The 15,254-nt window shown below is 47.7% G+C and overlaps 1 long non-coding RNA gene across 2 annotated transcripts in view; it reads left to right on the forward strand.

The window, feature by feature from the left end:
- The window catches only part of LOC310714457, a 48,780-nt gene that overhangs the window by 20,431 nt on the left and 13,095 nt on the right, over positions 1-15,254 (forward strand). The window contains exon 1 of one of the 2 annotated variants that reach the window (XR_014529790.1): positions 1,957-2,415. The exons of the other annotated variant lie outside the window; for it this stretch is intronic. This is a non-coding gene — a long non-coding RNA (uncharacterized lncRNA). Of the gene's footprint in view, positions 1-1,956; positions 2,416-15,254 lie in introns of those variants that run through there. 2 annotated transcript variants of the gene reach the window in all.

The following is a 15,254-nucleotide window of genomic DNA, read 5'->3' on the forward strand; positions in this document are numbered from 1 at the left end:
GCACAACCCCCTCTCAAGGGTTGACCAAACCATTTGAGTCCCTAGATTCCTTTAACGAAATACCCTTCACATAGGGATGGCGAGACTGTTCTCCCATCCCTATCACCTGAACCAGAGCCTATCCAGCACACGAGCACCTGTGCTCACTGCCAACCACTCACACCTGTAACCAATCCCTTAACCCCGCTAACACGGAGGTCAGCCACAAATCATTCCCAATCACAGAAGAAGAAGAAGAAGAAGAAGAAGAAGAAGAAGAAGAAGAAGAAGAGTTTGGATTTGATATCCCGCCTTTCACTTCCTTTAAGGGGTCTCAAAGCGGCTAACATTCTCCTTTCCCTTCCTCCCCCACAACAAACACTCTGTGAGGTGAGTGGGGCTGAGAGACTTCAAAGAAGTGTGACTGGCCCAAGGTCACCCAGCAGCTGCATGTGGAGGAGTGGAGCTGCGAACCCGGTTCCCCAGATTGCTAGACTACTGCTCTTAACCACTACACCACACTGGCTTGTAAAGGCACAGACACTGGCACAGGCAGATGAACCCCAACAAGCTTGTAAAGGGACACATCACGGAAGGTAATGCCTTCTTGGCCACTGCGCTCTGGACGCACCTCCTGCCCCTTTCAGTGGGCACCAGCTACCTCGTCACACACGTTGCTGCAACAGCTGCGACCAAAAGTTTTTGAGTCCACGGGCTCAAGCCAGGAGCGTCTGGCAAATCGTTCTTGCCCAGCTGCACAGGCGTGCCTTCCGCAGACACCTTCACCCGCACCGTAGGGAGAAGTTCCTTCCAACGCATTCCTCGTCTGGATATCAAGCCTACTCTCAAAAGTTCTCTCCACTTTAAGGGAGCTGGCCTTGCCCTTCCCCGAAATAGCCTGATTATCCTTGTCCGGGCATTCATTAGGGGGAAGGAGTTTGAAGATATCCACATAGCGACCATTGAGAATCCTGTTTCGCAACCTGGGAGGCAAATGCACATTGGGAATAATATCCCTGACAGCATTGGTTGAGACTTTAAAATCCTTGACCGGTTCGCCATCGATGAATTTGAGGGGAAGGCTGTACCTAGTGCTGTGCGTGTTGGCGCTACACTGCTACTCCCACCTGGGAAGGCCTGAAACCCCCTCACCGTGGCCCCAATGAAGACCCATAACCACATCTGAATCATCATCAGAGGACTGAGAAGATGTACCAGTAGAAGAGGAGAAATCACCACCTCTGCGCCTCTTGGCCCTGCGTTTGGAGTGATGACTTTTCTGCCACTTGCCACCGGATGAAGGGACCCTAGGCACCGGGAGATCCTTCTCCAAAGACTGGATGCTGAGCGCCTCTCTCGATGGAGCCGATCCTGCACAGAACTAAAAACATGTGAGGCACTCAGCTGGGAAGAAGTCCCCCCCCCCATGTTGTGCAACTGAAGGCCCTGAGCTCCTAAGACCCCGAAGGTGCCGACTGGGAATGTGGCAAACTGGACCGAAACGCCTACTGAACCATGGCACCCATACTCCTAGGACGACCCCTAGGACTAGCTGGGTCTGGGATCCTAGAAGGTTGGAATTGGGAGAGCAGGGCCCCAGAAGGGTCATAAGCCTCGCTCCCTTCACTCACATCAGAGGGACCATGGGCCTCAAAAACAGTGGAAGATGTGGAGGGCTGAGAATCAGGCTGCCTCCCAAATTGCTGAGCCAATGACTTAAGCTCAGTATTAAACCTCGTCAAGACCACAGGGTCTGAACCAATATTGGCCACAATAGCACCCAAGCGGTCCAGTGTATGCTGAGGAACTGCTGGGGCCTGCACTGAATGCAATAACTGAGACGGGCCTCTAATTACCCTTTTTGAAGGGAGAGCAGGACTAGGGTTCCTCTTAACAGGCATTTTAAACCCATCTGTAACAAGCAGGGATACTACAACAAAATTAAAGACACCCAAAAACAAAACAAAACAAAACAAAAACGACGCTCCTGCCAAAACAAGATGGTGCTCCCGCCACATAAGATGGCGTTCCTGCCAAAACTGCAACTTCAGCTGGATCCGATATGAAAGGCCGCTGCTCGAAGAGCCTGAGGGGAAGTGGGAAGCTCTGTAGACAGGGAGCGCTCAGAGGCACAGCCCCGTTAGGCGAAAAGCCTTCAAAGGAACTTCGCAACAGCCGCTGCTCAAGGGGAAGCCCGAGGACGATGCTACATGGGCAGCAGTCTGGACCACGAACCGGCAGCACTCCGGAGCAACTGCTCCATGGGTGATGGCTCCCCTAAGGAACTGAATTAAACACCGCTGCACAAAGCAACCCAAATGCGATTGAACAGGCAGAGGAAAGCTCCAAACAGGAAGAACTCCAGGGCAAAAGCCCCGAGGGCGAAAGCCCTTCTAAGGAAATGAATCAAAAGACCGCTGCGCAAGGAAACCAAAGGTGATTAAATGGGCAGTGGGAAGCTCCGCAAGCAGGAGCACTCAGGGGCCGAAGGAGGAAAGGGAAAGGAGAAAAAATTAACAAAGGAAATAAATTGGATTTGGGAAAGAAGGGAAAACAGAAAGATATCACCAGGACGATCCATCGAAGGTAAATCGCCCTCTCTTGGCCGCACAGAGGACATGCTGTTCCTGTTCCGAATGCACACGCTGAAAGAGGAAGCTCTGGGTCATGTGCATGGGTATATAAAGGTCCCTCGATCCGTTTGGACTGCACCCCATTGGCCAGATTGAACCCAGCATCGAGGAACCTACTGTATCAATTGGGTATTGTGGCTGACCAATCTTACCTACCCACAACACAGGGTTTCAGTTTCCAGGTCTCACCACAACACTTTAAGGGAGGACACGATATACCTCATTTCCCCAAAAGTCTTTAGGTTGAGATTCCAGTGCAAGGAATAAAGATGGTGCTGCCCCATGATAGAGGTGCAAAGAAGAAGAAAGCATGCTTTGATCTTCCCTAGAAATAGTGTTGTGATGGACTGGCTGTAGGGTTGGCACAGCCAGAAGAGAACAGGTTAGAGCAGGGTGGGGGGAAATTCAAAGTTATTTTTGTGTCTCTGGGGTTTTGCCTGCCATGGATGTCTTCTTGGGCAACCAAGAGAGCATCATAATGTAAGCCACCGGTCTGAAGAGATAAAATTTTGTACTAAGATGCTGCTACATCTGGTCCTTGAATGGCTGGTGAACAGGGCAAAGGAGTGCGTTGGCATCCCTACATTGCTCAACACAGAGCCCAAGCTGACTCCCCATAAAAGTGAGGCAAGCACCCCAATTCCATGTGCCTTCCCACTTAGTCCAGTATTACAGAGCTGATGAACTAGGAATGGAGAACAACTGGCCAGAATTTAGCCCCAGGAAAGGGCCAAAGGTGAAAGGCAGAGTCCAGGGTGGGTGGCAGTGTTGGAACAGGGGAAGCGTCAGGTCATTTCAGGGAAGAAGCTAGGCCAAAATGTTTGCTTAAAAGAAGAGCAGCTTTATTGTAAAAGAACAGTCCAGAACAGCAGCATGACTCGTGGCTTCATCTGGACTCAGTGCCACCCACAGCTGCGATAACAGTATATCTGAAGGAGTGTCTCCACCTCCATCATTCTACCCGGACACTGAGGTCCAGCACCGAGGGCCTTCTGGCAGTTCCCTCACTGCGAGAAGCCAAGTTACAGGGAACCAGGCAGAGGGCCTTCTCGGTAGTGGCGCCCTCCCTGTGGAACGCTCTCCCACCAGATGTCAAAGAGAACAACAACTACCAGACTTTTAGAAGACATCTGAAGGCAGCCCTGTTTAGGGATGCTTTTAATGTTTGAGGTATTACAGTATTTTAATATATATTTTTGGAAGATGCACAGAGTGGCTGGGGGAGCCCAGCCAGATGGACGGGGTATAAATAAATTATTATTATTATTATTATTATTATTATTATTATTATTATTATTATTATTATTATTAACAGTGTTAAGTCTACATCACAGAAAAGACCTGTGTGTAATTAGGCTGCAATCCTAACCCCACTGAGGCCGCAGGGGCAAAACTAGGCATTATTTCACCGGGTCAAAGAACTGGTTTGGCACGCTCCCAAATGCATTTGTGTGCACGTGCACACACACAGGCTGGGAGCATCAATGGTGCCCCTCTGGCTAGAGAGCCAGTGTGGTGTAGTGGTTAAGAGCGGTAGTCTCGTAATCTGGGGAACCGGGTTCATGTCTCCGCTCCTCCACATGCAGCTGCTGGGTGACCTTGGGCCAGTCACACTTCTTTGAAGTCTCTCAGCCCCACTCACCTCACAGAGTGTTTGTTGTGGGGGAGGAAGAGAAAGGAGAATGGTAGCCGCTTTGAGAGTCCTTAAAGGGAGTGAAAGGCGGGATATCAAATCCAAACTCTTCTTCTTCCTCTGGGGGCTTCACCTGGGGCAAAAATGCTGGCTAGCCCCCCCCCCCATAACTACGGCTCTGCTTAGGGGGAGGAAGCCCCATTGAGTTCAACATAACTTACCGTAGATTCCGGCGTATAAGACGACCTTTTAACCCCGGAAAATCCTCTAAAAAGTCGGGGGTTGTCTTATACACTGGGTATGGGTTTGCTGGGCAGTGGCAGTGGGCGGTGGGCGCCACGCCGGGAGGAAGCTGCCCAACGAAGCTGCCCAGCGAAGCTAAGCCAACTTCGCTGGGCGGCTCCCTCCCAGTGCGGAGCCTGCTGCCGCATATAAGAATGGGCGTATAAGTCGACCCCCCTAATTGGCAGCTGCCAATTGGGGGGGTCGTCTTATATGCCCAGTCGCCTAATACGCCAGAATCTACGGTACTGCTGAGTAGACATATGGGGTTAGGATTGCACTGTAAACTGCTTTGCAAATGGCTTTTTAAAAATATGGTTAGACTTTGTTGGCAGATTTCTCCATTTGAGGAAAGATTATTGCATTAAATTAGGGGGAAAGCAAACTATGTGTTTTGCCATAATAAGTGTATAACATGTAGGTAGTTCTTGTAAAGCATTTTATTTTTGGCTACTTTATCCTATGAGTGGTGATATGGTATGCTGTGGCACATGCTCAGTAGGAAGATGTGTTGCTTAGCAACAGCTTCAACTTCAGAACTGTTGTCTATGAGGGTCTCTGGGAGGAGGGTGACAAGCCTCACCCCTGTTTCATAGTGGTGTTAATAATGCCACAGTACAGTCCTATACAAAGCAAAAGGGCTTTAAAATCTTTCATTTTGCTGTCATCATTTCCCTCAATTTTAAAAGAATGTAACAGAAACACATAGGAAGAGAAAATGAACAGAGAACAACTTTGCAGAAGATAATTCCAAAAATACCTAAGATCAATGCACAATTAACCAAATGAACTTTTCATGATGGTAGTTCACCGCAACACGTGCAGAGTGTCCATTAATGTAGCCCAGTTTCTTGTTTTGTTTTTGTTAAGTATAATTGTTTAATTCACACTGAAATGGAGAATGCCTGTGTGCATTGCTGAAAGGGTTTAAGTGGAAGATTCCACTGAAGCTACAGAAAAGCTCTCTATGCACATAGATGGGTTGACAATTAACTGTCACTGTCTCTGCTAGCTAACATGTGAGTGTTTAACTGTAGATCACATGAGAGTTATTGAATTGCAGATTGCCATCTTAGGGAGTTGGTCTTTGGTGGTCTTTTGTTCCCAGGCTCTGTGGGAGAAAGATGTGTGAATGACTTACTCCAGGAGCTCAACAGCCTTGGGGTTGGAATACAGGCTAATGGAGCCTGTGTGAGAGATATTTATCAGCTCAGATTATAAGTTATTTAATTTCGAAGAAGCTGAGCCTGTGCTGAACATGCACATGATCTTCTGAAAATGTTTGGATGTACTTTTTTTTCTGCTTTGAAGAAAGTTCTGCAAGTAAAGCTTTGAATCAAACTTACGGGTCTGGACAATGTTTTATTCCAAAAGGAGACAGTTCTTATGCATCCCGTTGCTTCAAGCTGCACAATATTAGTATCTGCAATAGGTAAAGGTAAAGGGACCCCTGACCACTAGGTCTAGTCGTGGCCGACTCTGGGGTTGTGGTGCTCATCTCGCTTTATTGGCTGAGAGAGCTGGCGTACAGCTTCTGGGTCATGTGGTCAGCATGACTAAACCGCTTCTGGTGAACCAGAGCAGCGCACGGAAACGCCGTTTACCTTCCCGCCGGAGGGGTACCTATTTATCTACTTGCACTTTGATGTGCTTTTGAACTGCTAGGTTGGCAGGAGCAGGGACCGAGCAACGGGAGCTCACCCCGTTGCGGGGTTTCGAACCGCCAACCTTCTGATTGGCAAGTCCTAGGTTCTGTGGTTTAACCCACAGTGCTACTCCAAACTCCCACCCCAGCTCTGTCCTATCCGCAATCTCATTTCCTCTGCCTGTGGAGAAGACTGTACATCTGCTATCTGATTCACTCCTCTTGTGTTGGCCACTGAGGAAGTCAGACATATTTTCCTATCTATCATTCTATGTGGATTGTATTGGTTGCCTGCAACATAGAATGGTCTTCTTCTTCTTTGGCGATCACTTGTAGCCGAGTAAACACGGTTTTAAAAATGAGTCTGTAAGTGACTGTGGAGGCCAATTCTGGATCCACACGTCCTTCCACATAGGTTTCTGGGCGGGAGTTGATCACAGTGTGGATTTGCCAAGCGTGCCTTCCTCTTAGCATATTTCTCCCTTGCATCCTGAGTTTGAGTGTCTTCAAAGCCCATGACACCTTTGGTCAAGGCTGTTCTCCAATTGGAGTGCTTGCAGGCCAGTGTTTCCCAATTGTTGGTATTTATACTACATTTTTAAAAATTTGCCATGAGACAGTCTTTAAACCTCTTTTATTAACCACCAGCATTACACTTTCCATTTTTAAGTTCGGAATGCTTCAGTTGTATGGACTCCTTGTGTCCGTTCCAGTGAATAGACAAAACTGGGACTTAGGTTCACCCCTCTGTCACTGACAGCCTTCTAGCTCCAAACTGAAACTAAGGGGGTGTAAAGTGGAGTCACTATGCTAGCTTCCTGGCAGGTGTGTTGCTGTTGTTCACTGGGACTGAAGGGGGCAAGGTGGCAGGGAAGTTTGTATGGTGCAAACGCACCAGCAGGTGTGACAATTGGCTCCACCAGTCCATTTGCACCATGCCAACCTCTCCTTTCTTTGCCCCTCCATCTTCTGGTAAGCAGCAGAGGCCCACATGCTGGGAAGCTAGTGTAGTGACCCCATCTCATGAGCTGCTTCTGAGCTAAAGGTAAAGGTAAAGGTAAAGGGAACCCTGACCATTAGGTCTAGTCGTGACCGACTCTGGGGTTGCGGCGCTCATCTCGCTCTATAGGCCAAGGGAGCCGGCGTTTGTCCGCAGACAGCTTCCGGGTCATGTGGCCAGCATGACTAAGCCGCTTCTGGTGAACCAGAGCAGCACAATGGATAATTGTACAAGTAGTGTAAGTCCAATCACGGAACGGCAACCCCATGCCACCACAACGGCAAGGGTAACACACTGGGTTGCCGTTCTATGATTGGACTTATGCTACTTGTGGAACAGTTCATTTATCCAGTCTGTATAACGTTTACTGCACATGTAACTTGTTAAGATACAGTTGTACATTTATCTACTCCATGTTTACAGTATTTCCAGGCTTTGTCTTGCACATGGCACGTGAGTATGTTTGTTGTTTGAAGGGTTACAAGTCTATCTCTATTCTAGCTATTATTCTAGTAAATTTGGTTTTATACTTATAAGCCAGTTAGTGGTGTTGTTGTTTTATTATTACTGTCACCACATTTGGTACTTTGTGTGTATATACAGTGGTGCCCCGCAAGACGAATGCCTCGCAAGACAGAAAACCCGCTAGACGAAAGGGTTTTCCGTTTTTGAGCTGCTTCGCAAGACGATTTTCCCTATGGGCTTGCTTTGCAAGACAAAAATGTCTTGCAAGTGTCCCGATTTTTTTCCGCTCCCCCCCCTTTTCTAAGCCGCTAAGCCGCTAATAGCCTTTTAGCCGCTAATCCGCTAAGCCTTTAATAGCCACTAAGCCTTTAATAGCCGCTAAACCGCTAATAGCGCTAATCCGCTAAGCCGCTAATAGGGTTGCTTCGCAAGACGAAAAAACCGCTAGACGAAGAGACTCGCGTAACGGATTAATTTCGTCTTGCGAGGCACCACTGTACTATATACCGTAATTGAAAGTGGCACCAAACATTTCCCCTTTGTGAGATCGCCCTAGCTAGTGGTTGGCACCTAGCCAGGTGAAGAAGGTTGCTTGTAGCAGGTTTTTTTGGGGGGGCGGGACAGGAAGCCGACACCCCTCAGTTATTGCTTCACTAATACATCACCTTTAACTGAGCAGGAGATTCACATGAAGGGCAAAGTGTAGTGACAGGAAGTGACAGGGCTAGTGCATAGGAATTTAACACAAGGGTTGGGGCATTTTCTCGCTCACTGCCTCCCTTCGCCTCGCAGCTGGCTTTGCACTTGGCATAGCTAGGCAGCCCGAGGGGTGAATGTGCCTTTCTCCTCAGCCAGAAGCTGGGAAACCATCAATTCACAGTGCTGCTCAGTTAGCTCATCTGATATTTCAGATCCCGGTGTATTCTTGCTCCATTAGATGGGGAAATTCACCAGTTCATCTCCCAAAGCTGTTCACCTCACTTCATAAATGCAAATTGAATCCACAAGACAATATTAAGGCAAATACAATGCCACTGTGCTTTCTACTAACCAGTTATAGTATCACTGCCACGTCCCTTTTGTGCTTATCCACAAGCTCAGTAAGCCTCCAGACATTCAGGTGATTTCACATCTTGGACCGACATCTCTGGGTGAACCAATAGCAGCCCTAGATTAATGCTAGGCACATATATATGTCTGCCCAAGATTATCCAAAGTCTAATGCAAGAAAAGGTGAATTGTTAAACCTGAATTGTTCCATAAGAGTAGTATAAAACAATACCATTATGGGAGCCCTACACACACAAAAAATCACAAAATAGAACGCAATACTTTTCACACAAATTCTTCTCCAGAATTCTGGTGAACTAAAAAACCTGCATATGCTTTTGTGATTGAGCCATCATGGGTTACTTGTGCTTGTTCAAAAATCTATATCAAGCAAATGTGCACAATTTCCTCCTAATTTGTATTCTTTATTCTGCATTTTTATCATTTTGCATAATTTTGTTCTGTTTCCCTTTCCTGTACTTTCCTTCAGAACTTTGTAAGATTCTTGGAACAACAAACTTTTTGGGTTTTTTGTGAGCTCCTGTTGCCCTGTAAAACCTCCAGAACGAATTAAGTTCTTAACCTAAGGTACCACTATACTACTACTACTACTACTACTACTACTACTACTACTACTACTACTACTAATTTATTTATACCCCGCCCATCTGGCTGGGTTTCCCCAGCCACTCTGGGTGGCTTCCAACAAAATACAGTGGTACCTCAGGTTAAGAACTTAATTCATTCCAGAGGTCCGTTCTTAACCTGATACTGTTCTTAACCTGAGGTACCACTTTAGCTTTAGCTAATGGGGCCTCCCGCTGCTGCTGTGCTGCCGCCACACAATTTCTGTTCTCATCCTGAAGCAGAGTTCTTAACCCGAGGTACTATTTCTGGGCTAGCGGAGTCTGTAACCTGAAGTGTCTGTAACCTGAAGCGTCTGTAACCGAGGTAAAGGTAAAGGTAAAGGTAAAGGTACCCCTGCCCGTACAGGCCAGTCATGTCCGACTCTGGGGTTGTGTGCTCATCTCGCTTAAGAGGCCGGGAGCCAGCGCTGTCCGAAGACACTTCTGGGTCACGTGGCCAGCGTGACAAAGCTGCTCTGGCAAGCCAGCACCAGGGCAGCGCACGGAAACACCATTTACCTTCCGGCTGGAGCGGTACCTATTTATCTACTTACACTTAAGGGTGCTTTCGAACTGCTAGGTGGGCAGGAGCTGGGACCGAACGACGGGAACTCACCCCGCCGCGGGGATTCGAACCGCCGACCATGCGATCGGCAAGTCCTAGGCGCTAAGGTTTTACCCACAGCGCCACCCACGTCCCTGAGGTACCACTGTATTAAAATACGATGCTCTGTTAAACATTAAAAGCTTCCCTAAACAGGGCTGCCTTCAGAAGTCTTCTAAAAGTCTGGTAGTTGTTGTTCTCTTTGACATCTGGTGGGAGGGTGTTCCACAGGGTGGGTGCCACTACCAAGAAGGCCCTGTGCCTGGTTCCCTGTAACTGATTCCCCAGGTGCCCGAGCAGCTTCCTCCGCCACTGCTGGCAGGATGCCCCACTTCCTCTTCTGCCTCGAGACCCCCACTGGCTTCCTCTCCCCACTCCCCTCTGCAGGATGTTCCCTCTTCAGGTACTTACCTGTGATGCAAGAACTAACTAGATGCACATTTAGAAGCCCTCCTTCCTTTCACTCAGCCAGCCCAGAGTGAGGATTTGGCTTCCACCAACAGGGAGTTTTTGAGAAATGGGGCTGGGAGTCCCATGAGATGCCAGTGAAGGAACTCTGAGCTAATCGGTGAGGTTTTTGTCATTAGTGCCAAGGCAATTTTGCCCTCCTCTCTCTCATCTCCCTCTCCCACCATTATATATGCAGTGCAACTGCTTTTTGTATTTATATTTTGTATTTGGGTGGTAAGATTGCTCTTATACAAACAGCTTCCCTCTGTCAGTTTTCTTCCTTTCCGGCGCTTTATGAGGAGCTCGGATGTGCTCCCTCTGGACTAATTTGGAGAGAAATGATTAACTTGTTAATATCTTTTCCTTCTCAAAAGTCTCAAGCTCTCTGCTATTAATTCTGTCAGATTTCGGCAGGCTTTCTGGTCATATGACAAAGCACACAAAGTAGTGAATGTAAGTAAATATTGGGGCTGTGCTCAGACTCCAGCAGATTCAATTCGTGGCTCCAATTTGTAAATCCGGATCAGGCCCAGTCTGGTCCAGACCGATTTAGACCTGGTCCAATCCTACCCAGATTTTCCAAATCTCAGGAAATCCAATTGTCTTGCATTGCAAACTAAAATGTCCACAGTGGACTTGCTTTTTGACATAGGGGCATGAGGTCTAACAGTTCTACCACACAGGCTCTCCTGTGCAGTTGTGATTCCCAGCTCAGGCATGGACTCCTCAGAGGATGAACTAGACACCACACAGGCTGAGGAGCAGACAGGGACCCCTGAATGGAGCGCTGAAGTTCCCCTTAGGGGCACCTTGTGGATTGATATCTGATGAAGAACCCCTGGGAATGTGAGAAGAAAAAGTGTAGTGCCCCACCCCCCGCAGTCATCAATAATAATAATAATAATAATAATAATAATAATAATAATAATAATTTGTTATTTATACCCCACCCATCTGGCTGTGTTTCCCCAGCCACTCTGGGCGGCTTCCAACAGAACACTAAAATGCAATAACCTATTAAACATTAAAAGCGTCCCTAAACAGGGCTGCCTTCAGATGTCTTCTAAAAGTCTGGTAGTTGTTTTTGTCTTTGACATCTGGTGGGAGGGCGTTCCATAGGGCTGGTGCCACTATCAAGAAGGCCCTCTGCCTGGTTCCCTGTAACTTGGCTTCTCGCAGCGGGGAACCACCAGAAGGCCCTCGGTGCTGGACCTCAGTGTCCGGGCAGAACTTATAAGACTTATAAGGGGGTCTATTTGTGAATAAGGGTCTACTCCTTAGGAGGACAAGCTAACGTCCTTAGGAGAACAACCAAATTTAAGCACAAATTCAACCCACAGCTGTGAGGCATTCGCGAGCTTTTTTGCGGAGAAAGTCCTGTTGCTCTGCTGTGACCTCCCTGCCAATTTGGATACAGTGACTGAACTGGAGGCCCCTCGACTGACTTCAGGTCCAGTGTTGGACCATTTCGATCGGATACTCCCTGCTGATGTGGATAGATTCCTCCAAGCTGGTAGGCCCACCACCTGCCTCCTCGATCCGTGCCCGTCTTGGCTGATTAGGGCGTGTCCAGATGTCGCATGGACCCCCCTGGTTGAAATTATCAATTTATCCCTTGGCACGGGGACATTCCCAGGGGAACTGAAGGAAGCAGTGGTGTGTCCGCTCTTAAAGAAAACTTTACTAGATCCTTTAGACCTATCCAATTACCGCCCAGTTTCAAATCTTCTATATCTGAGCAAGGTAATTGAGAGAGCGGTTGCTGAACAGCTTGGTAGGTTTCTGGAGGAAACATCGGCTTTAGATCCATTTCAGTCCAGGTTCCGTCCTGGTTTTGGGACCAAGACGGCTCTGGTTGCCCTAACAGATGATCTCCGTAGACAACTGGATCGAGGCGGGTCAGGTCTGCTGATTCTTTTAGATTTTTTTTCTAAATTTTTTTTTATTAAGTTTCATATTACCAAATTAAACACATCAAACCAATTAATCCAAATTATAACAATACATATCATGTAATCCAATTGTTTTCCAAATTATAAATTTTTGTGGGGGGTACCCATGCTTCTTGATCGGCAGGAGTCCAATCCTCGAATATTTGTGCTGCTTTCATCTTAAGAATATTTCCACATCGACTCAGCCCCGGACACACTGACCAGATGCTTGGAAGCTGTGGCTGGATGATTTTGTGGGAGCTGATTGAAACTAAATCCTTCGAAGACAGAGGTCCTATGGCTGGGTCGGGATGGCATGGGGATGAGGGACCAACTTCCTTCCCTTGTGGGGGCCCAATTAGTGCCATTGCCTTCTGTTAAGAGTTTGGGTGTAATCGTTGACTCCTCCCTTTCCAAGAAGGCACAGGTTACAGCAACAGCCAAGACGACATTTTTCCACCTTTGCCGCATCAAGCAGTTGGTCCCTTACCTTTCCCGCCCCGACCTGGCCACAGTGATCCATGCGACGGTCACCTCCAGGCTTGACTACTGTAATTTGCTCTACGCACGGCTGCCCTTGAAACTGTCCCAGAAACTCCAGCGGGTGCAGAATGCTGCAGCGAGGCTCCTCACGGGGTCTCTGCCATGGGAGCATATTCACCCAGTGCATTTCCAGCTGCACTGGCTCCCGGTGGAGTACAGGGTCAGATTTAAGGTGCTGCTTTTGACCTTTAAAGCCCTTCACAGCCTAGGACCCTTGTACCTCTCCTGATATGCCCTACTTAGGACCTTAAGGTCCATAAATAGCAACACCCTAGGGGTCCCGGGCCCTAAGGAAGTTAGATTTGCCTCAACCAGAGCCAGGGCCTTTTCAGCACTGGCTCCAGCCTGGTGGAAGGCTGTCTCATGAGACCAGGGCCCTGCAGGATCTGATTTCTTTCCGCAGGGCCTGTAAGACAGAGCTGTTCCAGCTGGCCTTTGGCTTGGAGTCAATTTGATTCCCTCCCCCTCTTTCTTTTTTCCTTTCTCCTCCTGTGATGAGGCTGCATTTTAATGTTTCAGTATTTTAATGTTGTATTTTAATCTTGTTTTTAAGTTGTATTCATTCAACTTGTTTTTATTATTGCTTGTTAGCCGCCCTGAGCCTGGCCTTGGCTGGGGAGGGCGCGGTATAAATAAAATTTATTATTATTATTTATTACTCAGGAGTAAACATTCTCTTATTCACTGCCAGCAGCAGCAGTTAGGGTGTGGTTACTGCTCACCCACATTTAAACTCCAGATTTATTTCAACCGTATTACATACTGATTAATTACCTCAGGTCTGGGAGCTTTTCTTGTTGTTCTACAACTGTGGCCTGTGAAAATGCAATCTTATCCTCTGAACTGGAGCTTGGTTAAGCAAAATCTCTCTTCAGATTTTCCTCGTATCCGTTTAGATCCGATTTAGTGGGTAAGATGTATTGAACCAATGCCCACTCTACTGCCCAGAAAACGAAGCGAATCAAAACAAAAAGTGCTGAACCTAAATTCACATTCAGTTCTGAAGTCAGTGCAAAGTCCTAGTTTCCAGCTCCAGCTCCTCATAGCTGGAACGTATATTTATCCTTTCAATGCCTCTTAACTTTCCAAAACTGCTACGCTGGGTAGCTGGATCTTTAAAATGTGGGATTAAAGAAGCCACAAATCAGGAAGGGACAAAAAATTAGTAGAGCAGAAAACACCAAATGACATGGAGCAAATTCTGTACGTAATAGACAGGCTGGCAGGCTTTTTGTTCCACAGTGTAACAACTAGATGCCTTTGCAGCCTGCAAAGAATGGCAGGGTCCCTGCTGGCTATTAGTTGGGTGAGCATCTGTTCTACCTATAGAGAGCTGCAGCTGCCTGATTTAGTACAGAGAACTGCATGCCCTGTAATACTGCACCCTGTGGTTGATGTGTGCACATGTGAGTTGCGGTGGGAGGCAGCACTTTGTGGCGGTGTCCGTTGCCAACTCTGCCTCAACCTCATGCTATGGATGGGGATCAATAATAATAAATAATAATAATATCCTGTTGTGGTGCCCATTTTTCTTTCCCTAAGAGCTTACATTTGCTGGAGTTCCAGGTGCAGATTAAATCTACTGCCATGGCACTAGATCTGTTGTTATTTTTCTCCATGGAGCTTGCAGAGGAAATGGGTGGGTGGGAGAGAGATAGACAGAAGACCTGCTCAACCAATTTCAGGTCATGTTTTCTCTCTCTCTCCTAACTCAGAGCTTTAGCATCACGTCCCTTAAGTGCCCAGCAAGCACGCACCTCCCCGCGTACACCTTGGCTTCCTCGTGCTGTGCTGGGTCTCCCTTACCAGTGATTGTTAGCTTCGCAATAATTAGGCAAAGCAGCATCTAACACAATTGTTTCAGCTCGAGCAAGCAATTAGGCCAGGCAGTGAGGCCTGATAATGAGCAATATCCGCCTCCCCCCCCCTTCCCTCACCCCATCACCCGGCAAGCCGTTGTTATTGTTTCACAAGCTTCCTAACACACTCTGGCGCTGGCACTCAGAGCAGCCCCACGGCTATGGGCTTCACCACACACAAGCACAGCAGCAGGGAGGGAGACCTAGAAGCCAGAGCGGTTTTTCTGTCTTTCGATGAGGGTTATCGAAAGGTTGAACGGGTGCAGGAGCCTTTGCCTGCAGGTTGCTCTCTGGAGACACAGAAGCATGCCAGTGGCAAGGCGCTCGATTCCTCATGGGCTGAGCTAAAATGGCTTTCCAAAATTCTCCATTCTTTGTGGGCAGCAAAATTGGGATGCTAACTATTCCGCTCATTTAATGGAACTCTATTACGAGTTCATTTTGGTGAACGAAGGAATCAGTGGACCAAGGAGATGACTGGAAAGAGTAGGATTTATTGGAACATCAGGAGCAAGAAGAACAAGACTGACAAACAGGGGCACTTGGCCCACTTT

Source organism: Podarcis liolepis (genome assembly GCF_965112155.1).
Source record: "Podarcis liolepis genome assembly, chromosome: 8".
Taxonomy (NCBI): Eukaryota; Metazoa; Chordata; class Lepidosauria; order Squamata; family Lacertidae; genus Podarcis; species Podarcis liolepis.